This window comes from Mus musculus, chromosome 11 (genome assembly GCF_000001635.26).
Source record: "Mus musculus strain C57BL/6J chromosome 11, GRCm38.p6 C57BL/6J".
In the NCBI taxonomy this organism is placed as follows: Eukaryota; Metazoa; Chordata; class Mammalia; order Rodentia; family Muridae; genus Mus; species Mus musculus.
Window position 1 is genome coordinate 112,688,681 of NC_000077.6, and position 26,023 is coordinate 112,714,703.

The 26,023-nt window shown below is 44.7% G+C and overlaps 1 long non-coding RNA gene across 1 annotated transcript in view, besides 12 other annotated features; it reads right to left on the bottom strand.

The window, feature by feature from the left end:
* The window catches only part of BC006965 (cDNA sequence BC006965), a 47,430-nt gene extending 24,754 nt beyond the window's left edge, over positions 1–22,676 (bottom strand). Inside the window, exons 1-2 of the long non-coding RNA NR_024085.1 lie at positions 22,402–22,676; positions 2,612–2,755 (exon numbers count right to left, since the gene is read on the bottom strand). This is a non-coding gene — a long non-coding RNA (cDNA sequence BC006965). The remainder of the gene's footprint in view (positions 1–2,611; positions 2,756–22,401) is intronic.
* Positions 9,111–9,756: an enhancer, noted in NCBI's record as "E84 fragment". NCBI's record gives its function as "enhancer in chondrocytes, neocortex, and heart valves" and the evidence as "EXISTENCE:transgenic organism evidence [ECO:0001131][PMID:25940622]".
* Positions 9,233–9,261: a protein binding site, noted in NCBI's record as "SOX probe 1". NCBI's record gives its function as "promotes enhancer activity" and the evidence as "EXISTENCE:protein binding evidence [ECO:0000024][PMID:25940622]".
* Positions 9,277–9,302: a protein binding site, noted in NCBI's record as "SOX probe 2". NCBI's record gives its function as "promotes enhancer activity" and the evidence as "EXISTENCE:protein binding evidence [ECO:0000024][PMID:25940622]".
* Positions 22,647–23,430: an enhancer, noted in NCBI's record as "SOM/E70 fragment". NCBI's record gives its function as "enhancer in otic vesicles, notochord, neural crest, foregut and head mesenchyme, lung, salivary gland, kidney, liver; required for pancreas development and regeneration" and the evidence as "EXISTENCE:knockout evidence [ECO:0001091][PMID:23449223]".
* Positions 22,665–22,694: a protein binding site, noted in NCBI's record as "SOX site SOM1". NCBI's record gives the evidence for it as "EXISTENCE:protein binding evidence [ECO:0000024][PMID:23449223]".
* Positions 22,700–22,728: a protein binding site, noted in NCBI's record as "SOX site SOM2". NCBI's record gives the evidence for it as "EXISTENCE:protein binding evidence [ECO:0000024][PMID:23449223]".
* Positions 22,813–22,852: a protein binding site, noted in NCBI's record as "SOX site SOM4". NCBI's record gives its function as "promotes enhancer activity" and the evidence as "EXISTENCE:protein binding evidence [ECO:0000024][PMID:23449223]".
* Positions 22,852–22,898: a protein binding site, noted in NCBI's record as "SOX site SOM5". NCBI's record gives its function as "promotes enhancer activity" and the evidence as "EXISTENCE:protein binding evidence [ECO:0000024][PMID:23449223]".
* Positions 23,076–23,101: a protein binding site, noted in NCBI's record as "SOX site SOM10". NCBI's record gives its function as "promotes enhancer activity" and the evidence as "EXISTENCE:protein binding evidence [ECO:0000024][PMID:23449223]".
* Positions 23,102–23,133: a protein binding site, noted in NCBI's record as "SOX site SOM11". NCBI's record gives the evidence for it as "EXISTENCE:protein binding evidence [ECO:0000024][PMID:23449223]".
* Positions 23,156–23,182: a protein binding site, noted in NCBI's record as "SOX site SOM12". NCBI's record gives its function as "promotes enhancer activity" and the evidence as "EXISTENCE:protein binding evidence [ECO:0000024][PMID:23449223]".
* Positions 23,272–23,301: a protein binding site, noted in NCBI's record as "SOX site SOM13". NCBI's record gives its function as "promotes enhancer activity" and the evidence as "EXISTENCE:protein binding evidence [ECO:0000024][PMID:23449223]".

Genomic DNA, 26,023 nt, shown 5'->3' on the forward strand with positions numbered 1-26,023 from the left:
GTTGGTTCTCTTTCCATCATGTGAGATGGAACTAGAACTCAGAACCTCAGGCTTGGCAGCAAGCCCCTTTACCCGCTGAACCATTTTGCCGTAGCTTTCATTTTGTTACCCAGTTCCCTCAACTGCCTTCTCAGAGTTCCTTTTCCATGAAGCAGTCTACACTGATGAGACCCACAGGGCAGGAATCAAGGATGGGTCCAGCCAGTATGTCAGTGAGACAGCAAGACCCACCCAAGACTGTCAAAGACCTGCACCCTGCCAACCGTCACATGCATGGTGAGCTCAGACGTGGGTCTGTCTTTAGTTGAGACCTCAGATGGGACTAGAAGCCCTAGAGCCCGACTTCATTCAGCCTTGTAATAAACCTTGTCACATAGGACCAGGACCAGGGAATCGACCGTCAGATTCCAGTGGATTCCAGATAACAGAAACCATAAGAAGTTTGATAGGTATGAGCTTAGGCCTCTAACCATCAGGGTAACTGGTTAGTCTGGAACGGGTAATGGTTACATCCACACATAAGGATAATCAGATAACCTCTCACTCACTCTTTAACAAACCAATTGGCCCCATGTCCATGATAACTAATTTTAAATAATTGTGAATTAAAATAATTCGCAATTATTTTCAACAATAATATTTTTTAAATATTTATTCATGCCAGGGCAAAGCAAGTAGCTATTGAGGACCAGGAGGTTTTTGTTTTGTTTTTTTGTTTTGTTTTGTTTTGTTTTGCTTTGTTTTTTTTGTTTTGTTTTCTTTTGTTTTGTTATAAGTAAGGAAAACCATTTAGAGTTGTGCTTTCTTTATGTTTCAAAAACTTTTAGGAAACTTCTAGTAACTCACAAAAGACTTCAAAGTCCATCTCCCTTCAACATTGTCATGGCTCAATGGGAGAGGGCTTCCCTCACAAGGCTGATGACCTGAGTTCAAGTCCCAATTTTCAGACACCATATTGGAAGGAGAGAACTAACTCCCAATAGTTATTCTTTGACTTCTAAATGTGTGTGTGCATAGTCTCACACACACATACACACACACACACACACACACACACACACACACACACACACATTTTCAAAAATTTAAATCAAATATCTAGACCAGAAGCAAAGAAATGACTCAGGAGACAGAGTATGATTTACACACACACACACACACACACACACATATTTTCAAAAATTTAAATCAAATATCTAGACCAGAAGCAAAGAAATGACTCAGGAGACAGAGTCTGATTTCGCTGTCTGGTCATAAGCACTTTGACAAGGAGTTTGGCACTTATCAGGACAAAAAAAGAAAAACGAAAGAAAAGAAAAACAGAAGTTGTCTTCCAAAGGACCCAACACTCTTGGAATTCTATGACCTAATTCTGTCTAAGCTTGAAGTAGAGAGGGGCTGCCTCTGTCTGAGTCTGATGGCATCAGAGCCCCTGTGTTCTCCATGGTGTATGCCACACCACTATCAGACACTGGGAAGAACACAGGATGTGGGAAAACAGCCTAGAGAGAAAATATCTGCCTATCAGCATTAAGTCCCACTCTGTCTCCTGCCTGCTTATCTCAGTGGCTAAGTCAAGCTTTCATGACTTCCATAGACAGTATATATCTGTGGCCCATGCTCCGGCCGCCAGCTCTTGGCCGGCCTGACTCCACAATAGAATGGGGGTTGGGTCGGTCAGCTTGGGCTGAAGATCTTTTATGCTGACATTTCAAGTAAGCATTTCCCAGGCACTGAACATACAATCTCAAATACAATGACAATGAGACTAAAACATCTCAAGTCAGAAATCTGAGTGCGCCCAAAGCCAAAACAATTGTGGCTAATAATCTCAGACTTAAATATTCTCTATAAAATGGGAATGGCAATAAAATGAACCGGCAGTTCCTTAGAAGGTTAAATATATGTAAAAAGCTTTGCCTGCTGTAAGGTCAGTCACTCGGCCTTTGTTACCGTCAATATTTTAGGTGGGGTAATTCTTCATTGGACTCTTGGGCATGGCTCTGTCACACACACTGAAAGTTGCTTTTCTGTTTGGTTTGGCTTTGGAAACTGAGTCTTATGCACCTCAGACCTATCTTCCTGAGTCTACCTCCCAAGAGCATCGATTAGAGACGTACCACTAATTCTAGTTCATGCAGCGCTGGAGATGAAGCCCAAAACTCGGTGCATGTAAGGCATACGCACAGGAGCATCTCAGCTGGAGTCCCGGCCTCCAGCATTATTGCAGCATCCCTGGATTATTTTCTCTTTTCTTTTTGTATAATATTTGTATTATCTTATTGGGGGTGAGGAGGCATTTGTCGTGTGTGTGCATCACTTGAGTACAGTGCCTCCAGAGGTCAGACAAAGGTACTGGATGCTCTGACACTGGAGTTACAGGTGGTTGTGCCTGCCATGTGGGTGCTAGGAATTAAACCTGTGTCCTCTGGAAGAGCAGCCAGAGCTCTTAATCACCGAGGCCCAGCAACCCTAGCTTATATCCACTAGATAATACCAGCACTTCATCCACAAACTACTATCTTTCCCATTATTACAATTTAAAAATCAATGCCATCAAACATTCCCATATATGCCCCAGAGGCTAAAATTACCTCTGTTAATAAACTACCTTAGTGTCTGGCAGATAGAGCTGCTCCATGTACGTTAGATGTCATCATTACCATCAGTCTTGTCAGCACTATCCCCCTTCCTTCGGTGGCAACAGCCCCCCTGACCTGTTGACTACATGAACCGGTGGCCATACGTCTGCAACCTGTTAAAAAAGTAAGTGTTAAGAGTAAGCAAGTCATGAGGGTGCTAGTGACCGCACAGAAACGTACCATTGTCTCCCATGGAGTCTCCTTTCATGGAAGGACAGAGGGCTGCTACTCTACTCATCTGCAGCAGGTAACTCTATGCCTCCTCAGCCTTGGTGTGTGGAACATGATGGGACTTCTTGCTTGGCACCAATGCTGCAGCCATGGCGATTGCTGGTCTACAGTGGCCCCTTGCAACTGTTCCAACAGATCTCCAAGGGCCCCGCCACACTTACCTGAGGAAGGAAGGAAAGAGATGTTCATGAAGGAGCCATTTGCACCAGAAGTCACTCCCTTCCTTCTCTGTTTTTGTGGTTTGGGGCTTATTTGGGCTTACAAGTATGTTTTTCTTTTCCCCTAAATTGCCCTTGCGTATTCAAAGGGTGTTTGCTTTCGGTGTTTTGATACCATGCTGCTTTCAAGCCCCGAATGTTTTTCATGGCACGTCTCGGTGAGTGGACAAGCTGAGAGGTGAAGGTTGGTGACTGAGAAGAACATGGTATTACTCAAAGTTTAGAACTCAGAGTTAGAAAATGCAAAGCCGAACGTGAAGAAGTGGGATTTCTGGGAAGCGGGATGAGTCAGCTGACAGCAGAAAGTGCTCGTTAGAGCTCTGCTTTTAAGCGTTAAAATTAGAGCTAGTTGTCCTGAGTGCTAAGGTAAAAAAAAAATGTGAGAAATAATTATAAATTTGTCCTGTGTCTTTTTTGATATATGTGGAGGGATGTTGGGGAAGTGTGTGTGTGTGTGTGTGTGTGTGTGTGTGTGTGTGTGTGTGTGTGTATTTGGAGGCCAAAGATCAATATTATTGGCCTTTCTAAATCTATATTCCCCTTGTATTTTGAGATAGGATCTCTCCCTGAACTTGGAATTCACAGGTTCAGGCAGACTAGCCAGCAGGTCCTAAGGAGCCTCCTGTCTCTACCTCCTACGTACCGGAAGTACACTAGCACAGGCTGCTGCTGACGTGGGTGTAGGGGATGGGACTGGGTGGCCATGCTGGATCAGCAACCATTTTATTGACTGCTCTATCTGCCCAGCACCCTAAAATAATATTTCATTTGTCTGAAGGTGAAAACAAATGTGTAAAACAGCTTTCCACAGAGAGCCGTATCCATCCTGCGGCTCTTTCCACACTCCGTAAAAAATGCATCGCACGCATTTGCAAATTCGTAGTCTTGTGGGTCTAAGAATTCAAGAGAACCAAATTTCAGTTCTTGTTTCCGCCCCGCCCCCACCCCCACCCCCCGCCCACAAACAGAGTAGATTGACTTGAACACACTAATTTATCCTGGTGAGCCTCAAAAATCATCTCCCCTAGGTCGCCACCATGAGACATAAAGACCATGTAGGTTGACCATATGCGACAATGAAAAGCACATAGGCTATGCTACACAGCCATTGGGTAATGTGATCCTTAGAGGGAGGGGGCATTTTTTTGATGTAATAGTAACAGGGATGTATATTTCACGCATGGGAAATGAAACAATAGCGTGTTTATGTGCATCCAGCTCCTGTTCTCTCTCAGCCTCACTACCTGATCACCTCTTCCTGTACAGTATGCCTGGATGTGCCCTTGAAAATGCAGCAGCCAGCATCCCATGAAATGTTTCCAAAGGAGAAATCAGCACACTCAACCTCCCTTTCAGTTATCCACCCCCACGAGGGCTGTCTATCACTTTCCCATGACTCTCAATTACATTGACCCCGAGTCCCCATCAAAATCTGGAATGTTGCCTTTTTGTGCCAAAACTTGTCTGGCTGTGTTCAGATAGTTTCCCAAGCCTTTGTGGAGGGCTCTGATTTAGTTGCTGTGGGTAGAGGGTGCCTAATGTTTTTAACAATCCCCTAGGCATTCCCTATGACCACAAACGTCTGAGGGATCAAGAGTCAGGCCATATGTTTCTACTGCTCCCAAAGCCCAGAAGATAGCCCCAAACATCTGGAAGGAAGACAAGAAGGTGTAAGACGGGAAAAGCATTGAGTGTGGCAAATTCAGTATCGGCCTCTGCATCTATCGAAATATTGGTGTACACCCCATTGGTACGTACCCTTCTAGGTCCGTGAAGAGTTTGAAGAATTCCTATTATTGAATACATTAGCAGGGTCAACAAGATTGCTCAGCTCATAAGTGAGCTTGCTGCCAAGCCTGAAGATCTGAGATCAATCCCCAGAATTCACGTGGTGGAGGGAGGGAATCTGACTTCTGAAAGTCATCCTCTTATGTCTGCACATGCATGGTAGTTTTCATGCCTCCCTTCCCCAACAAACACATGCCACAGACAATGAAGGAACGCACAGACATGCTTACATATACACGGTGGGGGGAGTAGTATAATGACTATGATGACTAATTAGTCTTGGGTGCCAACATGCCTAGTGCGGACTAGGGAGATGGCTGAGATATCAAGGTGTTTGCCACAAAGCATGAGGACCCGAGTTCAGGTCCCAGTGCTCATATGAAAAACCTAAATGCAGTGGTGTTAATATATAATCCCCCTGCTGGAGGGGAGAGGGAGGGGAGGAGAGCTGGGGAGGAGAGAAGAGGGGAAGTATTGCCCTATCATCCCACTGCTGAAGGGAAGGGAGGGGGACAGGAAGGGGGACAGGAAGAGAGAAGGGGAGAGAAAGAGGAAAAGGGAGGGAAGGAGAGGGGAGGGGAGAGGAAGGGAGGGGAGGGGAGGAGAGGAAGGGAAGGGAAGAGAGGAGAGGAGAAGAAGGGAGGGGAGAGGAGAGGAGAGGAGAGGGGAGGGGAGGGGAGGGGAAGGGAGGAGAGGAGAGAGGGGAGGGGAGGGGAGGGGAGGGGAGGGGAGAGGAGGGGAGGGGAGGGGAGGGGAGGGGAGGGGAGGGGAGGGGAGGGGAGGAGAGGAGAAAGGGGAGGGGAGGGGAGGGGAGGGGAGGGGAGGGGAGGGGAGGGGAGGGGAGGGGAGGGGAGGGGAGGGGAGGGGAGGAGAGGAGGCGACTCCCAGGCCTAGGCAAATCAGGGGATTCCAGGATCAGCAATGGACTTTGTCATAAAAAGTTAGGCCAAGAGCAATCAAGACAGATACTCCAGTCCACAACAACCTCTATCCTCGACATGCACATACATACATGAATACACATGTGGACACATACACACACACACACACACACACACCAACCCAAAGAAGTTACCACATGTTTAGTAAAGTGGACTTCTGGGTGGGTGTGAAGGGGAATTCAGCTGCCAAATCAATTGGAAGTGTTCTGGCCAAATTAAAGAATTAGTTCCTTGACAGATTAATCTCTTTGAATCCAGCCAGTGCCATTTGCACTTCAGAAGACTATAACTTCCATAGCACGCAACAAACTCCCCATTTATGACCTGTAATGAAACACAAGCAAAACCCACTTGTAAGTTCTCCGGGGAATCCTTTTGATCTCTACTGGTCTCTTAATGCTTCCTGCAGGGCTCTGGACACTGAAAACCTTCGGGATGTAATTTCTGAATGGGGCCGTAAGAATGAGCAAGTGGATGCACTCTTCAAGGTCACCTCCATGAGCCTTAGCATACCTGAGTATTTAGGATGTGCACAAGGCTTAGGCAATTGTCACTTGTCAAGGTTAGCTATCCTTGTGGTTGTTTTGCTCTGTGTTTTAATCTGCTTATACTAGATAGGATCATGGTATGCTTAATAACAGCCATGTCCTTCAGAGCACTGAGCAATGGACTTTGTGCATTAATGGTAGCTTGGGAAAACCAGGACATTGTTTCCTTTGCTATGCTACATAAAGAGCTCAGAGTGGGAAAAGAAAACCCAAAGATAAATGGAAACCAACGGGCCCCAAAATATACCTGATGTTAAATCAGTGTTCATAGAGAGAGGGTGACGGGCCTGATGGAGAACAATAGACAGCTCAGGAGGTTAAGCCACGCCCCCTCCTTTCCAAGGTGCTCAGTTCACTTCAAAGAACAAGGAAGCGTCTATTCTTTCCTGTTTTGTTAACTCAGGTCTCTAATGCAACGGGACTCTCCTATTCGAAGATAGCCTTCTGGGCTGCCAACAATGAACTTTAAAGTTTTGGCTGGGGTGTGACTCTGTAGTTGAGCACTTGCCCACCATGTGCAAAACCCCAAAGTTCATTCCGCAGCACTGAAACAGGAAACAAACAAACAAACAAGTTCAGATGCACTGGAGGACGCATCTTCCGCTCAGGCTTTAATGAAACCATTATAATCAAGGGATCCAAGCGTGACCTTAACTAAGAAAACATTTTTTGTATTAGTGTCTTAGTTAGGGTTTTACTGCTGTGAAGAGACACCATAACCAAGGCCACTCTTATAAGGACAACATTTAATTCGGGCTGGCTTACAGGTTCAGAGGTTCAGTCCATTATCATCAAGGCAGGAGCATGGCAGCATCCAGGCAGGCATGGTGCAGGAGGAGCTGAGAATTCTACATCTTCATCTGAAGGCTGCTAGCACAATACGGGCTTCCAGGCAGCAAGGATGAGGGTCTTAAAGCCCACACCCATAGTGACACACCTACTCCAACAGGGCCACACCTACTAATAGTGCCAGTCCCTAGGCCAAGCATATACAAAACATCACAATTAGGAATGAATGTGGCCATGAGCCACATTGCTCATGTTTAGATGTTTGGGGGGACATTCGGAATAAAGCCAGGCAAGCAGTCACCACAATTATAGAGGGTGATACCTATGGAGTACAGGGGAAAGAAATGGTTGGGACACTAGAGTTATCATAGGGAAGAAGAAATTAATACCAACTAGATTTACTCTAGATTTAGCCAAAATCAAAACAAAACAAACAAACAAACAGTGTTCTAGTTTGATTTCTGTGGTAAACACCATAACCAAAAACAACTTGAGAAGGAAAGGGTTTATTTCAGTTTGCAGGTCACAGCCCATCGTGGAGGAGACAAGTGTTAGAAGTGGTTCTGGCAGGAAACTGAAGGCAGGAACTAAATCAGGGACCATGGAGAAACCCTGCTTTAGTGGCTTCTTCCATGTGGCTTACTCTCCAAGCTTTCTTATACAACCTAGCCTACCTGCCTAGGGATGGCACTGCCCACAGTGGACTAGGTCTTCCTACACAAATACCAATCAATTAGCATCAGGCCAATCTAGTAGAGGCAATTACTCAATTGATATTCCCCTCTCCCAAGGTATGTCCAGGTTTATGTCATGTTGCCAAACATTAGCCAGCCCAGTTGAGGTCTCTGAAGGAGTTTTCAATGTTCATTCCCAACTAGGAAGATCACAGCACTTACTACTTGAATACTGGATATCATGGTCCCTGGAACAAAAGTTCATATGGAGCATCCTACAGATCCACACACTGGTGCTTAATGGTCTCCAGTTGTCTGGATATATTCATGTCCACAGTGAGTCACCTGTAGACCAAACTGATCTGTCTCTGCCTTTTGAATGGTTAAGATGAGATTGGTCCCCAGAGAACAGCATCATACTACAAAAAAGCAACTTCTAAATGGCTGGGAAGGTAGCTCAGTAAGCAAAATGTTGGCCTTGCAAGCGTGAGGTCTTGAGTTCATTACCCAGAACCCATGTAAGAAGACATGCGTGCCGAACCATGCCTGTAATCCCAGTGTTTGTAAAGTGGAAGCACACACAGACACATACAGAGAGACAGAAAGAGAGACACAGAGAGAAACATAGAGTGACAGAGAGTGACAGAGATGAGACAGAGAACAGCTTTGGGTTAGGCATTTATAACTAGATATGAGTAGAGCTATGATATCTATTCATCACTTGAATATCAGTAGAAACCATTATGAATATGTAGTCAAACAACTGCAAAGTCTTCAAGTCTGTATATGGCTTCTTCTTCCCAAAGGACAGAGTCACAAGCAGATGAGCAAATGCTCAAGAGAATTCGTGTAAAGGAAGAGAAATTGTCCAGCTACCACCTCTGGTTCTGGAAGGAGTGTAATGGCGCCTACCTATTATACAGTGCTGTTGTCTAGGTCATTGTGTATGTGATGTGAGTGTTCCAGGATCAGGGCCACATAAGTGTGTAGCCAATATGTGCTCTGTGCAGAAGGCTGATATTTAACCACATATCCACGTTTAATCGCTTAGGAAGGTTCTCTTTCCCCAAGGCCTCATGAGGAAGGGCTAACCAAGAGAGCCAAGCTTGCAACAAGGCAGCAGGGCACCTTCTTGCAAAGCTACTCACGGAAAGTGACAAACGACATCTTCCCCACGAGAATCTGAATAGATTTGCTGCAGTATTGAAGTTACCACTTTCTCCTGTAACAACCATCCAGCATCCATACGATCATTTGTGACCAGTGGACTAAGAAACAGAAAGCAGTTAGTGTCAGCCTCCTCAGCTGCCCAAGGAAGAGATTTGGTCCAAATTTCTAGGTGAGTTTCTCAGCCAGCACCCTTGCAAAGGGAAGCGGGTCCTTCATGCCGCAGGCATCTGGGATACAAGGCTTCCATAGTATTTTTGAAAAACCAGTATCGCCCACTGACGATAAAGGGGCATTCACGGTGGGCAAAGACATTCCATGGGAAGAGGTGGAGCTGGAACTACCAGGCAGGCTGAGCACCGAATATGCAGACGGATTGCTTTTTTCCATGTCCCTGGACTTGAGCAGGTGCCAATGCAGCTACCGGCTTGAGGAGACACCCAGAGGCCAAGATAGCAAGCCCCCAGCTTTTCCATGGAATTTAGCAGCAGCTACCAGGGGCGTCATCAGAGAGCGTTCATTTTTTCCCTCGCCTGGTTTCCCACATTTTGTGACCACCTTGGTTTGTGCCAGGGAAAATATCGAGAGGCTAGGTAAATGAAGGGAACCCAGTATTCACCAGCCTGGCCTTAAAATAGCTGATGGAACACCCCCCAGCCCAGAAAGTACAAAAGCTCTGACTGAAGCTAGTGTGTTCAGGGCACCACCCAGCCTACCCAAAGGGCTCACCCCATCCCCGAAAGCCCATCTGAGGTAGACAGCAGGGGAGCCAGGCTTTCTGCTGCCTCATTCCACGGAGCCCCCTGGGACTTAGGTGAATATTAATGAACATCAAGTAGCCAGATACAAACCAGGATGAGCCACTGGTCAGGGTGGGGACATCGGCAAAGCTTATATGTCTGGGTGGGGTAAAGGATTGGGCATGGCAAATGAGGAGAGCTGGAAGCTGGAAGGAAGGTGTTCTTGGATTAAAGAGAATGCCTGGAAGTTGTAGGGTATGTCCCAGGATAGAGAGGGAAAACATCTGCTTGCCCACTCCTAGGCACCCTGGGCAGCACTTGAAGATATTGCTGTTGTCACAGGCTGTGTCTGTGGATGGAATGAACACAGCAAAGAAAGAGAAGGATAGGGACTTTTGATGGTTACTTTTAAATGACAGTCAACTTGCCACAACCTATAATCACCCGGGAAGTGAATCTCAACTAAGGAATTCCTAGATCCGGTTGGCCTATTGGCATGTCAGTCCAGGGATGGGTTTGGGATTGTGTTTATTGTTAAATGATGCAGCCCATTGTGGGCAGCATCATACTCTAGGCTTGACCCTGAGCAAGGACCCATGTGTTTATTCTTCTTGGCTCTTGACTGGGGATGTTATATGAGTGGCTGCTTAAGTTCCTGCCTTAACTTCCCCCAAAGTAATGGGCAGCAACTTGGATTTGAAAGTTTAAATAAACCCTTTCCTCCCTCTAGGTTTCTTTTACCCAACGTGGTTTCTCTCAGCTAGAAATGAAAGTAGACTAGGGGAGAAACTAGTGTGACTGAGGAAAATGAAGAAGCTTATGTGCTGCACATAGGCTTTTGGGTGTTGTCTAAAAAGGACTGCTCTTGAGAAGCTGCCTGGTTTGGCAAACAAATATTCCAGACACCCAGTGAGGTCTGAATTTCTGAAATATCCTTTTTCAAATAAAGATGTTCTATGAGATATTACATATGGCATGAGGATAAGTACATTCCATGCAATATTAAACATACTAATAAATGAATAAAGTGACCAAGTAAGCAACACATACTATCAGCTAAGATCTAATGTTGTCATTTTGAATTTTGAGATATGAGAAAGTTTTGCTATAAGTATATCCCACGCAATATTTTCTTAGAATTCAGTGTGTGATATGCACTCTTTGGACATATGTGTAGTATAAAAAAATAAAAAATTTTGTAGTACTAATTGGATGTAACATTCAGCCAAACTTGGATTCAATCAAAAGAAGTTTTGGTCTGAGTAAGTCACATTCAATTTCTGGCATGTCATGTCCAGTGTTTATCTGAATTCGATTATAAATAGGTATGTGATGTTTTCCTGATTTTCACTCTCTCCCACAACTTTCCCTCCTCACTAGAATGGAAACTCAATATAGTTTGTGCCACATTCTCTGTGTGGTACTTTGCTCTGTAAGATTCACAGAAAGATGTAATAGCCAGAATATGTATGTGTTCTCTGCAATCACGCCATGCTGTTATTAGCTGTGTGTTCTTAGGCAAGTAATTTGACCACAGTTCCCTAAACATTCTCATCTGTTCAGTGAGGGAAATGATAATTTCTCAAATTGGATGTGATAGAGAAACAATATAAGTAAATAAATTTTAAGCGCATGGCAAGTACTCGGTAAATAAGCTCTGTCCCTATTTATGAGTGTCACTACTACTGATGAATAAAGAAGAGTGGTAGAAACAAGCAGGCCTGTGGGTGTTGAAGGCAGTCTGAGCCAACACTGGGCTTCTTCTGCCAACTCCCTGACCTTTCCATTGGGTTGCAATCTTCCTTCCAATTCTGAAACCCCATAGTCTATAAGGATGGTTGAGAACCCAACATGACAAAACCATGCTTACAAACATACATCTGTGGGCTAAAGATATTAGAAAGTGAAACGTACCCATTGCACTCTTGAACTGACACTCACAGCAGTGTGTGTGTGTGTGTGTGTGTGTGTGTGTGTGTGTGTGTGCACATGCATGCCCTACACAGAGGGCATGTTGGTCCACATTATCCTCTTCAGGATTGGGGAGGAGCTCATAAGGCCACATTTCTCCCAGAGGATTTATCCATAGATGATTACTGGGAGAAAGATGTTTCCTTCAGTTGTATAACGACTGGCAAGTTGCCCTTGTTCTTGTAAGTAACCCTAATGTAATACACACACACACACACACACACACACACACACACACACACACACACACACACTGGGAGGGGGGAACAGAGGAGAAACAAAGACAGAGAAGTAGAAAGACAGATGAATGTAGAAGAGGGATTAGTCGGGATAAGAAAGAGGTCACAGAAGTAAGAGAGAAACAAGAAAGGGAAGTGAGATGAGCATGATCAAAATACATTATAGATACATATGAAAACATCATAAGGGAACCCACAATGTGCAATCAATATCTATTAATTTTTTAAAAAGAAAAAAATGAGAGTATAAATGAAAGGGGTTATTTGATTAGTTTGTTTGTTTGTTTGTTTGTTTGTTTTGTTTTGTTTTGTTTTAAGCCTGTCTTCACATGAGATTTAATTGGTCTCAGTTTCTTTTAGTTCTAGTCTGAGGAAGTCTACATTTGCAAAAAGTAAAAGAAAGACTACTGTATTGGACTAGAATATTCTGCCAAAGGAGCCTGGTGTTACTGCCTACCTGTCTGTCCTGCCCCTCAGGGTGATGGTATCAGGAGATGGGGCTCTTGGGAGATGAGATTCATTTCCTCAGATCAGGATTCACGCTTCCATTGCAAAGGTTCTCAAGAGATTTCCTCACCTCCCCCTACCACCACCACTACCATCATCACCATCACTACCACCACCACCACCACCACCACCACCACCACCACTATGTGAGGCTACAAAGAGAAGGTGTCATTCGTGAACCTCCAAGTTTTCACCAGAAACTGAACCTACTCATGTCTTGACCTGGCACTCTCCATCCCCTGAGCTGTGAAAGTCAATGCATATTGTTTATGAACTACCCAGATTATGTGATTTTGTCAAAACATCCCAAAGAAACTAAAAATATCCAGGACAGTACCAGGATGGCCAAGCAGTGGGGAAACAGCAGGGTCTTCCCAGCTACAGGCAATTCTGCTGCCATAGAAGAAACTATAGCTAGAACTTCAGGTTAGCTAAGGAAATTGTTTCCAACTAGTGGATCATGCAACACTTTCCCAAGTGTCTTCAACTCACAATATAACAGGACTTCTTTAGAAAACTCAAGAGGTCATTTTACTTCTGGATACCTCCCCTGTGTCTCACCTAACTCCTTCTAAGTTCAAGGCAGCCTTGGCCAACCCATCCGAGCAGTCAATTTCCCAAAGCCCATCATTCTTTCTGTTACTCAGAGCCGCTCAGGTGGGCTTTTCAATAATGTTAGATAATTCCACATCTTTATAGCTATTTCTCACTAGCTCTGAGAAATCATCACTCGGTCCCAACGAAAATACCTGTTGCTATCGTCTTACTCTGACAAAAGGATGCGAGTGCCAAGAAATCAGAATAAGCAGATGGCTGAATGTTTTATAGCAATTTCCTCCATATTGAAACACCCCCTCCTGGAGGAAGAGGCTGTGAGATCCAGAAATTAAATAAATATAATGAGTTCCAGAAAGTCAAGACTTAGAAGATTCTGGAGGCCCCTTCCCAAGGAAGCAGAAATGACTGCTCTAGAGAGAAGATGCTCTGATCAGCCCAAGTGCCTAGAGGAACTCTTCAACCTCTCCAGATGCAGGAAAGTCATGCAGAGAGCTCCAGAGATGCAGTTTCTGTCGTCATCACCCACACTAGAGTGGACTTTTTGGTGATGCAGATGCCTCTAAGTCATCCATAAGTAGCCCCTCACCTAACACCCCTGTAATTAACCCCAATATGCTCATCAGTTCTCCAGTTTGGATGGGAGTCCCGAGTGCCCTTTCTGGAGTGAGCAGACTTTGCTCACATATCTCCAGAAAAAGTTTCACACAACATCCCATCGAGGTATGCTTTCCAATAGCATGTGTTGGAAGACAGGAGAGGAGGAGAGGGCAATCAGGAATCTTAACTACACAGGAAACTTTGGGTTCAATATGTAGTAAAGAGAAAATGAAGTCTTTTAGCACAGCACATTCATAAAACACACAGAAAGCAGGTCCATCCTTTTAACACCTCAAGAGGCTGAACACAACACCCTGTCACAAGTAAGGCAGACGGAGCATATTTGTACAAGAAATGGTGATGAGCAACTCACACAAATCTGAGTATGAAGAGACCAAAATCAAGGCAGTTTCTAGCGATGACTTGCTTTCTGCTTGAGGGGTGGCACCTTCTCTCTGTCCCCTCGTGTTGTGGGAGCTGGGAGGGTAGTCTCTCTAAAGTCTGTGTTATAAGAGCACGAGTCTTACTCATGAGGGTGATGGATAGCCTCTCCCAAAATCCCTGTCTCCTGACACCATTGACTTAAGTGTCAGAGAGTCAACACCAAGACCATGGTATGAAAAGGAGTAACTTCAGTAAAGCCAGACGAGGTGTGACTTCACCATGGTAACTACATGATGCAAGTCTTGGAAGAGTGAAGAGTGTTGTGTGCAAAGACAATGGGAAGATTTCAAAGGTGTGTGATGGAACTGGCTGGTAGAAGAGCTTGGTTGAGGAACTGGATGAGGCACAGGTTGAGGGAGCCAGCTGTAAGCTGAGCTCTAGACTTCATCTGAGAAGTTCAGAGACCAAGTTGCTCATCATTAGGTTTCCTACAGTCATCTCCTTGGTATTGTGACTTAAAGAGATTTATTAAAGTGCATGCCTTTAATCCCAGCACTTGGGAGGCAGAGGCAGGTGGATTTCTGAGTTCAAGGCCAGCCTGGTCTACAGAGTGAGTTCCAGGACAGCCAGGGCTACACAGAGAAACCCTGTCTCGAAAAACCTAAATAAATAAATAAATAAATAAATAAATAAATACCAAAAACCAAAACAAACTAACAACAACAACAACAACAACAAATTGGATGGTCTATCAACTTAAAAGCATTTCTTTCTCCAGCCTGAAATTCCATCTACAGCAGTGTTGTGGTGATTCATCCCTATGGACCACTATCCATGAAAGGCAATATGCAACAGCTCGTGAAATTACAGAACAATTATCTTTGTGTAACCATTCAATTTTTAGTAATTCATCTTGCAGATATACTCAAAAGGGATCCAGGCTACTCGAGTCAGTATCGTATACAAAACCAGTATTGTATATAAAATTGTGAGCATAACCTAAGTGACTATTACGGAGGGACTGCTTAATTCAGTTATAATATCAACATGCCCATAAAATAAATGCAAATTAATGAAGAACATGGAAGCCCTTGACATTGGAACAATTCCTAATTATAGACTATTTAGATACTATGGGGAAATCTCTAAAATATGTTGTTAGAAAAGAAGGAAAGACAAAGTCTTTATAAATTAAAGAGGCCTTGGGGAGGTGGAAAGCAGCCTTCTCAGTTAAGGGTGAGCTTTGTTTAGTGACTTTCTCCCAAAGATTATGGTGTAGAAGGGTGAAGTAACTTGACAGTAGACCTAGAAGCTACCTTGGCCAGGTAACGTAAGTGATCCAGGGGCAAGCAGAAGCGAAGTGATCACTCTTGGTCAGAGTGTCAACATCATGAGTAACATTCAATTAAAGTCTACCACCTTGATGCTACATCACCTCTGAGGTCGTCCTCTTGAAACTCCCATGTCCCGGATTAACCAGGAGAAAAACATCTATCAGACAACACTGACTGGGGAATCTCATACAAAGCCATTGACCATCTCTCCTTAAACCGTCAAAGTCATGAAAGACAAAGGCTGAGTGACCACTGCAGGACAAGTTGAATGAAGGACACACAGGAACTAACTTAAGGTAGCATCCCGGACTGAGAAGAGACACTGGGGTGAAACTAACAAAACCTGATAAGCTATGAAATTCAGATATCTTCTCTGTGCTGACATCAAAAATAATTATAATTGTGGTGATGAGTCTTGGCAATTTTTCTTTAGACACAAATTATATTCTAAAACAAAACATCTATTAAAAAATGAAACAAAGTAGAGGTCATCGGAGTATTTATATGTAAATAAATATCTTCAGAAGAATAATAAACTGGTCATTTCTGTGGCCTTCAGTGAGTGACCTAAGTTTCTGGGGAAGTTTTCACAGATAGCAGTTTTCTATCTTGAACGGTCAACCAGGTCATTATGCGGCCTCTTTAGACATAAGGCAGCCTCCGTAGTACAGAATTAAAACCAAGTCATCTAAGCTGCTTGTTTCTAAAAGAAGCCTTTGTTGTGAAGAAGCCCCCTTAGTGAAACAGTGATGCTGTCCTCTTGAGAGAATTCACTAAATCATGCTCACTCGTATCTGTAAGTTACATGGTTTAAAACTGCATGGATCCAAAGAAAAAAGGTATCAGGAATATGAGCATTTTCAGAACAAAGAAAGGGCGTAAGTAGAAATCTGAATATATTGAATAATAAAGAGGAGTGTCCAAGAGAAAAAATTCCCAGCATGCAATTCTTAAGGGATGATGGGAAAATTGAACAATAAAATGTCCAAAGAGAGAAGTTGGATGCGGAGACTAATTCTACTGAAGTAAACTATCCAATGAGGGCTAAGGACAGGCCTCAGTGGGGACAAGTGCTTGCCGTGCACACATGAGGACCTAGGTCTAAATCCCCAGCACCTATGTAAAAAGCTCCTGTGACCACATGCCTGTCTAACTCAGGGCTGTCGGGGCAGAGGCAGGAGGATTTCTGGGACTTTGGGGCCATAAGTCTAGATACAATTTCAGTGAGAAATCCTGTCTCAAGGGAATTAGATGAGGAATGACAGAGTAAGAAACCTGATGCCCTCCTCTGGCCTCTGCATAAACATGCACGGGCACAAGCAACACTAACACACACACACACACACACACTCACAGGACTGCACACACCTACACTCAAGACTACACACTACGCACATACATATACACACAAACTTCACACATGCTCCACACATACACACATGTACTCACACACTATACTCACACATTATACACTCACACATTATATACACTTACACACTACATGCTCACATATATACTCGCACATTACACACACACATTCACAGTATGCACACTCACATGCTCACAGGACTGCACACACCTACACCCACAGACTGCACACACACATTCCACACATACACACATAGACTCATACACTACACACACACATACACTCATATACTACACACATACTCACACTCTATACACACTCACACATTACACACAGTCACAGTATACACACACTCATATGCTCACAGGACTGCACACATACACACACACACAGATTTCACACACAGACACATACTACATACATACACACATTCACACTCTACATACATTCTCACACATGCACACTCACACACACACTCACACACTACACTAGCACACACTATGCTCACACACTACACACACACACACACACACACACACACACACACACACACACACAGAGTTTTTAGTTAAAAACATAGATGAACCACACAGTAGAAGCACTTTCTCTCTGGGTTCCCTATAGACAGTCCTCTGTACCATCCCCGTTCTAGAATGAACCTCTCCCTGCCTTTGGCCCTTAACCAAGAGAAACAGACCACAGCCCTAAACTTGCGAAGGGCACCTACGCCATGTGAGCTGGTGCTAGAGTCCTTTCCTGCCCTTACCCAGAACCCTTGGGTTTCAGCCACTCCTCGGTAATAAGCACTTGGGAGGTGACAGGGCGGTGAATTCAGATGTGTCTCCATGAGGGAAGCCCCGTTCCTTGGCAGACAGAGCCATAAGCCCAGGAGAGAGGGTACAGGATTAACAGCCCACTGAGCTAGCCAAGGGCCAGGAGCCAGAAGGACACCCACTGAGCGAGGCAGGGAAACGGTTAATAACTCAAGGTGACAAATTAAGCCAGCTATTCAGGGGCTCCAGTTTGGCTGATGGCGAAGTCAAAACAGAGCCATTGGAAACTGGGGAGGTGCTGTCGTTTGTCCTGTATTTTTCCACACGTATTTTTATTTTATTTTTGTAATTTGGAAATGTTCGTGGGGAGCTGGAAAATGCAGACTGGAGAACCCCTGAGGTCTGAGGAGGCGGGACAGTGAGTTTGCTAAGATGTCAATCAAACTCTGGTCAACGGTGCCCACCTTGGACATTAGCTAGCCATGAGCTTGACCTCCGACCCTCGTCACCTGCCCTCCACCCGCTACGCCACAGAAACATTCTCACTCCTTCTTACGCCCTTGGCCTTCTGTAACAGTGTGCAGCTTCGAGCCACGTCATATTAACAGTGGGTTCTGTGCACTGCACAGCAGCCTCCCTCCTTGCCAAGGCCAGCAGCTCTAGAGAAAATGGAGAGTGACACAAACATCTGTGGCCCTTGGGGAACATGGGATCAAAAGATGCAGCAACCAAAATGTTCAGGTGCAGTGCTAGACAGCCATCCCATCCTATTATCTGAACAGCCTGACCGAACTCACTGCAAGGAACTGGTTGTTTAAGTGATTGTGTGGGCTGGGAGATGCTGTCCTCAGTAAAGAGCTTGCTGGGCAAGCATAAGGCTCTGAGGTTAGACCTCAAAGCAAAGAACATGGTGGAGGGCGTGGCATGGAGAGCGCAGGGAGCCTGCTTGTAATCACAGCACTGGGGAGGTGGAGACAGAAGCATCCCTGGGGCTCACTGGCCTTACAGGCTAGCCCAGTCAGCAAGTCTCTGTCTCAAAAAAGTGGGGGGCATCGCCTAAAGGGCAACAGATAAGGTTTTCTCTGGCCTTCACACGAAGTGTCATGTGTGTTCATATGCACACGTGACACTTCTGCACACATGCTCATGCACACACACACACATACTTGCACACACATGCACATACCTGCACACACAGATATCCATACACACACATTCATATACATCTATACACACCTGCATATACACATACACACACAAACACATGCATACCTGTACACACATGCACAGAGAGAGAGAGAGAGAGAGAGAGAGAGAGAGAGAGAGAAATTTAAACTAAATAAAATGGCTCTGTGCCTGACTTCCAGGAGAGCTCAGGTAATTAGCCTAAACGTGGCAAAATGTTCTCCCTTGCTCTCGGCATCTTGGCCTGATCAAGGCACTTGCTTTCTAAATGGTAAGATGGGCCATTGTCACACTTGAACACTCAGATGGCATTTTGCACCCCAAAGGGGACAGGCATCCCTCAGTAACCCCGGGATGCTGGTTCCAAGATCTGGCTGGCTACTGAAGACCTGAAGAGACACCATTCTCTTCCATAAAATGATATACTGTTTGCGTGTAGCTTACACATGACCTTCTCGGCTCTCACTGCTCCACATCAGCCATGTCTGAATTGTCACATTACAGTTTGACATTGTCCTTTATAGCGCTCATTCCACAGAAGTTCAGGTTGGAATCCCCCCCCACACACACACAAATAATAATAATAATAATAATAATAATAATAATAATAATAATAATAATTGCAAGACAAAAAAGCAACCAAAGCTCCCACAGTGTTTTAAGTTTAGGCTTCCATGGCGGGCCGCCTTATAGCCATCTTCAGTTGCACCTAAGAACGTCTAAACCTTCTTAGTTAACCCTTGCAGACTACTTTAACACCTCATAGTAGGAGTCATGGCTTAAATTTTAATATTAGCGGTAAATATGTTTTCCACTTAAGCATATGCACGTGGCTCATTTTGCAGAGGCGACTCCACTTGGTGTCACTACTCCTGGTTTTAGTTTCTGTTCTTAAGAAGGCGGAATGGTTTTCCTGGGGTGTGCAGCCTCCCATTGTTGTCCAGTAAGCCTTGCACCTGCTGCTAAGCACTCCCCCTCCAACCCCAAGGGTCGATGGGTCTGATAACCCCATCTCAGCTGCTGTTCGGATGCCTCATGGGATAAAACATTTTCCTCTCATCCGGCCGAGGCTGTAAGACTGAGCTCTTGGGTTCCTTAATTATGGCTGAGAGCTAATTCCTGGTGGCTCATCCACTGAAGACCATACCCACCCGGTAGCAGCCCCTGACCCATCTTCTGGAACAGTGCAGAAACACAATGTCCCTATTGTTCTCTGGCTAGAGGACTGAGGGACAGGGGGGAATGCTCACACAACCCCTCCCTCAAGAAAAGATTAGTGCAATTATTAGCCAACAGTAATGGCTATAAGCCAAACTGCTCTCAAATCCTCCTGAGCACCAAGTCGCCTCGGAGTCTCTTAAAATCCCAAACACAAGACTATGTGTTCTCCTGAATTTTGCCATGTTGTTCCCGAAGGCTTCTAGGCCAGTGGTTAATGCTGCCCGTACCCACAAGGCTAATAAGCACAGAAAGAAACATTGAATAATGCATGTGTCTAAGCTGTGGGTCCCTATGCCCCCATAAGTCTGTAAAGCGTAAATACCCAAGGCCGGACATCCCTGGCAATCCCTTCGCCCAGCATTAAATAGGAAAACTGTTTTTCAGACCATAGCCATAGATGGCAACTTATGTTAGTGTTGATTATATTTTCTCTCCCTTTTACCCATGGGCTACCAATTGCTCTCCTGGCCATTCTAAGCCTCTCATCGGGAGTAAAAGGAAAATAAATTCTATTCTATTCTAGGACTTGGCATTCACATATTTACATTGCCGTGAGTGTCAAGATAGAGCCTGAGAGAAAACATTTATAACAGACTACCGAAGTATGCAGACTAGCTGGGGATGACACTGGAAGGTGAAGAATGCAAAGATATTCGACTAATACTGAGGCAATCGATTGATGACCAAATACTAACCACTGATAAATTAAATAAAACAGTTTAAAAATGTGAATTGGGTGAAATATCTGAAATTTGCACTAAGAAAGCAGATATGTGTGTAAACACACAAAATCACACGCTTCATAAATCAATACCTATAGTCGCAAGAACTATTCAGGTTCCCCTTTGATAGACAAACACTAGCTAAAACTCTCCAATGTTCCAGGTACAACTCCATGTCAGAGGTTTGAGTTGTTTCTCTTTGACCATCGTTGGAAAAGCTTTGTTAGCTCCGGAGAAATCCACACAACTCAGGAAACGCAGACCGAGAAAAAGAAAATATTCTCAACATTGAGCAAATAAAAATAGAATTCTCTGTGCCAGAGAAAGCAGGGGACGCATTCAGGTACTGGTAGCTCCTGACTGAGAGGAGCTGGAGATGCTAAACTGCACTTCTATGGACCGAGTTTATGGAGCTATGCACATAACCCCGTTCGTGCGAATTAGTGCCACACCTTTGCCGCATGTGTCCTCAATTCTCCGGCAATAAGCTGTCAGAGTTGACTCTGGAAAGATCTAGAGCCTGGGTCTAAGTCAGTAAATCACAGGGAATTAATATAGTGACTATTTTGTATTCATGCACGCATTTGAACAGGCCAGATGGTAAATCATTTGTATATAACATGCATAGTGTTATTCTTAGGGAAACACACACACACACACACACACACAGAGGAGCTAGGGGTCTAGTTCTCACCTAGGAAGTCCAAGGTTTCAGTTAAATGTAGAGATAAATAAAATCACCAATGTCTTATACTGTACTTACATCATTCTCACAAAATACAAATTAATAAACAGATCAGAGAAAGACATAAAATCCTAAGACAAATGTGCCATGCAAACGTAAGAAGGCTTAGTCTCATAGACCATGCATATTGAACAACCTTCTCCTCTCACACATTGGTAATAAGATGGATAGCTGCTAGGAGAGCTCTGCTCTGAATGTCTAGAGCTAAGCTCTCACATAATTTCACTCTCTAGCAGCAACCCAGGCAAGCAAATCTTTGAAGCATTTGTGTGACATTGAGAAGGCATCCTTATCCAAATACAGAAGAGGGACAAGTCCTGTGTTTCTCTCTGCAAAGCTAGGGTGACTTCATTTATGCCTAGCACCAGGCTACATATCCAGATGTGTTCACTATAATCCAGAGAACAAACAAAGAGCAGAACAAAGAAGAGTGAGGCTCTTACAAAGAATTCCCAAAACTCTGGGGTCCCCTATTTCATCGTTCTAGGCCTGGCCTATAGGAGCCCAGCTCAGCCACACCAGTACGTGGATGAAGTTTCTAGGTAAGTACACTGCCTACCCACATGCCACAGGAAACCAAATCCACTCCCAGCGCCCACCGCTACATGCTCAGCTCCGGCTCTTTCTCAAACAGTGTTACACATTCCTCCCTGGGTGCACTGTTGATGATGGGGAATCGTACAGACTGAAAGCAAGAGAATTACAGAGGGAAGGCGGGGGTCAGGCCAGGAAGAACAGTGGCAAGGAGCTTTCCATTTGGCAGAAGAGAGAACTATCCATTGCAGAGAGAAGAACTATCTATTGCAAAGTAACCCCCCCTCAAGCAAATAGAACCCACCTACTTGTCCTTTGTCCCTCATTCCTGCACATAGGCACAACTCCTTTGCCACCTCAGCCTGCTTCTTACACAATAGGCAGTTAGCTAGGAGCTTCAGGCCAGAGTCTGACTCGAAGCAAAAAAAGATGAAATGAAGACCACCAGGGGACCCTCTGTCAAAGCTGGGGGGTGGAATCAGATCCAATAGTCAGACTACCTCTGAACCTCGGCTCCTACTCACCTGCATCAGGCCCAAGACTTGACAAAGAAGCCAGGTAAATATCCAAACTCCACGTGGGCAAATCCAAGGGGGTCTGCCCTGCCATTTTTCCACTGTCCCTTGGCCATCTGGTATGGTAGAGCTGATAAAGGATATTGATCCCTTTTCAATTCACCAAGGTTGCAGAAACAGAGGGAAGGGGTCTAGGACCATCCTACCACCGTCCCCCAGTCTCCATGCGGCCGGCTTCAGAGCGCCCGAGGTGGAGTGGCCGACGCGTGCTCCAGACATTGAATGAGCCTACAGAATCCCACGATCTGATCTTTTATAGTGCTTTGTTTATTACCTGCGTGCCCTTATTTCATAAGGGAACTGAGAAAGAGAGAGAGGGTGAGCAAGGGTGATGAAGATGACTGTTAGGAGCGGCCCAGAGACACCTTTTCTTAGGCTTCATTCATAGCAGCAAATGAAGCTAAACAACCTCACTTTTGTTCTCTCAAATGTCACCTTTCTGTGTGCGCCACTGTGCCGATAAAACTGGGCTCTCTCGCTTTTACTCCCTCCACCCCCCTTTCCTAAAAATTACTGTGTTATCCTCCGAATATCTCCAGAGAAATTGACCCGACAAGGGAATCTTTTCTTCTTCTCCCTCCCCACCCCTCTCTCACTATTTTTTTTTCTTTCTTCTTCACACAGCTTGAACAATTTGGCTCTGTTCTGCGCACATTCCTGTGGCCCATTCTTCCTCGGTCCCCCTGTGCAGGATGGTAGGTCAGGAGAACACAGGCTCACATTCAGGGCCAAGATGGTGCTTACAGAGTGGGGGTGGAGTGGAGAAAATTGAACCGAAGGTACCTGTGATTGTTGCACCACCAACTTAATACCTGGGCACAGAGACAAAGGCTCTTTAGAAAGAGCTCAGGCTGGGGATAACCCTTCCCCCAACCCTGAGAGTTCAAAAGCTATCAAGAGCTGAAAATAAGACCCTGGTGTAATTAAAGTTTTCTAAGTCATTCTAGGCGATATTAGGCACGATGACAGAGCCTACTGCTAAGCCTTTGTGTTGAGCAATCCCTGCTAAGATGTGATGACACACTTTTACTCTTCATGCATGGGTCCCCATGTAGGCAAGCCCATGCACACCATGTGTATCCACATCTGGATGAAATGATCAATAGCCTCCCAGTCCTACATCTCGTCATACACTCAGGGGTGTCTCCTTGTCACCATGGCTTGACAGCTCCCTTCTCTGTGGAGGGAAGCCTACAAAATGAGGGCGCTCTCTCCGAAGAACACACAATTCGCTCTTAACAATCAGTGAGAATTTTAGCTGGTTTGTTTGTTTGTTTGTTTGTTTGGGATCTAAAGTGAGTACTTGCCCATGAAAGAAGATAAAAGCACCAAGAATAAGATTTGATACCAAAAAGGAGATTGCATGGAGCCTCTCTACACACTGGAGGGCGTTTAAATCGACTCTTTTCTGTGGGGAAAGAATGGGTAGGGCAATGCATGTGTAATCTGGTAGGGAGAGGTTGGAGACAGGAGGATTGCCAGGGCTATCAGCAAGTGCCTGATTCGGTAAGTGACCCTGTCTCAAAAAAAATAAAAGAGGAAGGAGGAGGAAGAAACCTAGCATTGACCCCTGGCCTAAAAACACACACACACACACACACACACACACACACACACACACACACACGAAAACACAAACACAGAAAGAGAGGAGGGATGTTTCGATGGAGAACTGGGTGTTAATGCCAGACTGAGACAGCAACAGCGGAAGCAGAAGCAAGGCGCACATGTGTGTGTTACCACCATCTCATAAAAAGAAAGCGAGGACGACGCATTCTGGAAACTGCTCTGAGTCACCGCTTATTTGTTTGTTTTTCAAGAAGGTGGTGAGACAAGAACCCTGTCTCCAAGTCTTCACCATGTAACACATAGACACGCTCCCCCCTCCCCCCACAACACTGAAAACTCCCAGATCTGGAGAAAGAGAAAAACAACCAGGGAGATGAGTTGGGAAAAGCCACGCCCACTCCCAGGAGCAGATGGAAACATTTTGAGGAGTCTCTCAAACTGATTGTTCAACACTGGCACTGTTCAAAATGAGATTCTATCAACTGACAAGGAGATAAATAATGAGTTCGCCTCTTGCTGTACTTTCACAAGGGCATGCTATTTTCTACGCTCTTCAGGCAACGTATCTATTATGTTTCTGTCCTGAAAACATTTATTTTGTCTGTTTCCCATTCTGATATTGAACGCCACTGCATATTCATCTTAAAGTGGGTGGTGTGGTGTGGGGAGGGACTGGGTAAGTAAAAAGCTTGCTGTGCAAACATGGGGATCTGACTTTGATCCCTGGTCCCCAAATAAAAATCCAGGCATGCTGGCTTGCCCTTGTAATCACAACACTGGAAAAACAGACATAGGTGGATCCCTGGAGCTCCCTGGCCGGCCAGCCTGGTCTCATCAGGGAGTTCCATCTTCAGTGGGAGACACTACCTCAAAAAATAAGGTGAGTTAGGTTTGAAAAATAATACCTGAGGTTGACCTCTGGCCTCTACATGCACATGCACACACACACATGTATACACAAGTATACATGCATACATAAACACATATCCGCAAGCTCACTTGGGTACACTCATAGATATACGCAGAAACACACAGGCACCCACACAGTTTCCAAATTGGCAATGATAGGAAACTCCAGGAGAGTCTAGAAAGTCCTGTAAATCCTAGTTTAATTGTGGCTTTGAAATCATCCAGACATAAGGCATTAATGAAGAAAGCAACAGTGCAAATTAAAAATAAAAATACTGCATTTGCATGTGTGGCAGGGATACTGGTATCACAAATTGCATGCAATAAGAATTTTAATGAAATGTTCTTCTAGTTAGTACTCAAAACTGCCCCAGATTGAGAGAACAAACATCCTCCACCATTGGGTAAAGGATGAAGCTTCAGTGAATAACTTCATTCTTTCTTCTAGTTCCCCAATGGAAATAAAAACAGCAAGCAACACTTACATTGTCTCTAGAAGGCTTCTTCTACTGTCCAGGAAAAATCCCAACAAAGATTCTTGGGAGACTCTGTTAACCAAATGGAATCTGCCATAAAGACATCTGCCTAGTTGGTAGTTATAAGCAGCATGTCCCACACACTTTATATCAGTGTAATTTGTAACGAACTTCTGTATGTATCTTTTCTGAGACCTAGCTGTTAAATACTTGCCAACAACTACTGACTGGTAACATAATTACATACAAAGACATAGGGTCATTTAATGATGGAGAATATGTAAGGACAGCCATGTGGAGGCTTCAGGTCCCTCCTTTAACATTTCCCTAATAGAGGCAGGTCACAGAACACTGATGGAGGGCAACAGGGATCAGGAGGCTGTGGCTTGAGTTCTTGCTGCCCACCCTGCTACTGTGTCAGGACAGCCACAAAGAAGACTCATGCAAGCACAGGTAAGGGAGACTAGAACTCAACCTTCCATCCTTTATACATCTGTACTGGCTCGTGACCTCTAAAAATGATGTGAAAGTGTTTTATCATGGCAGTCTTATGGAGACCTGGTGGGAGAGACAAGTGACAGAGGGCTTCCATTTCATGGATGAGAAGATGAAGTCCA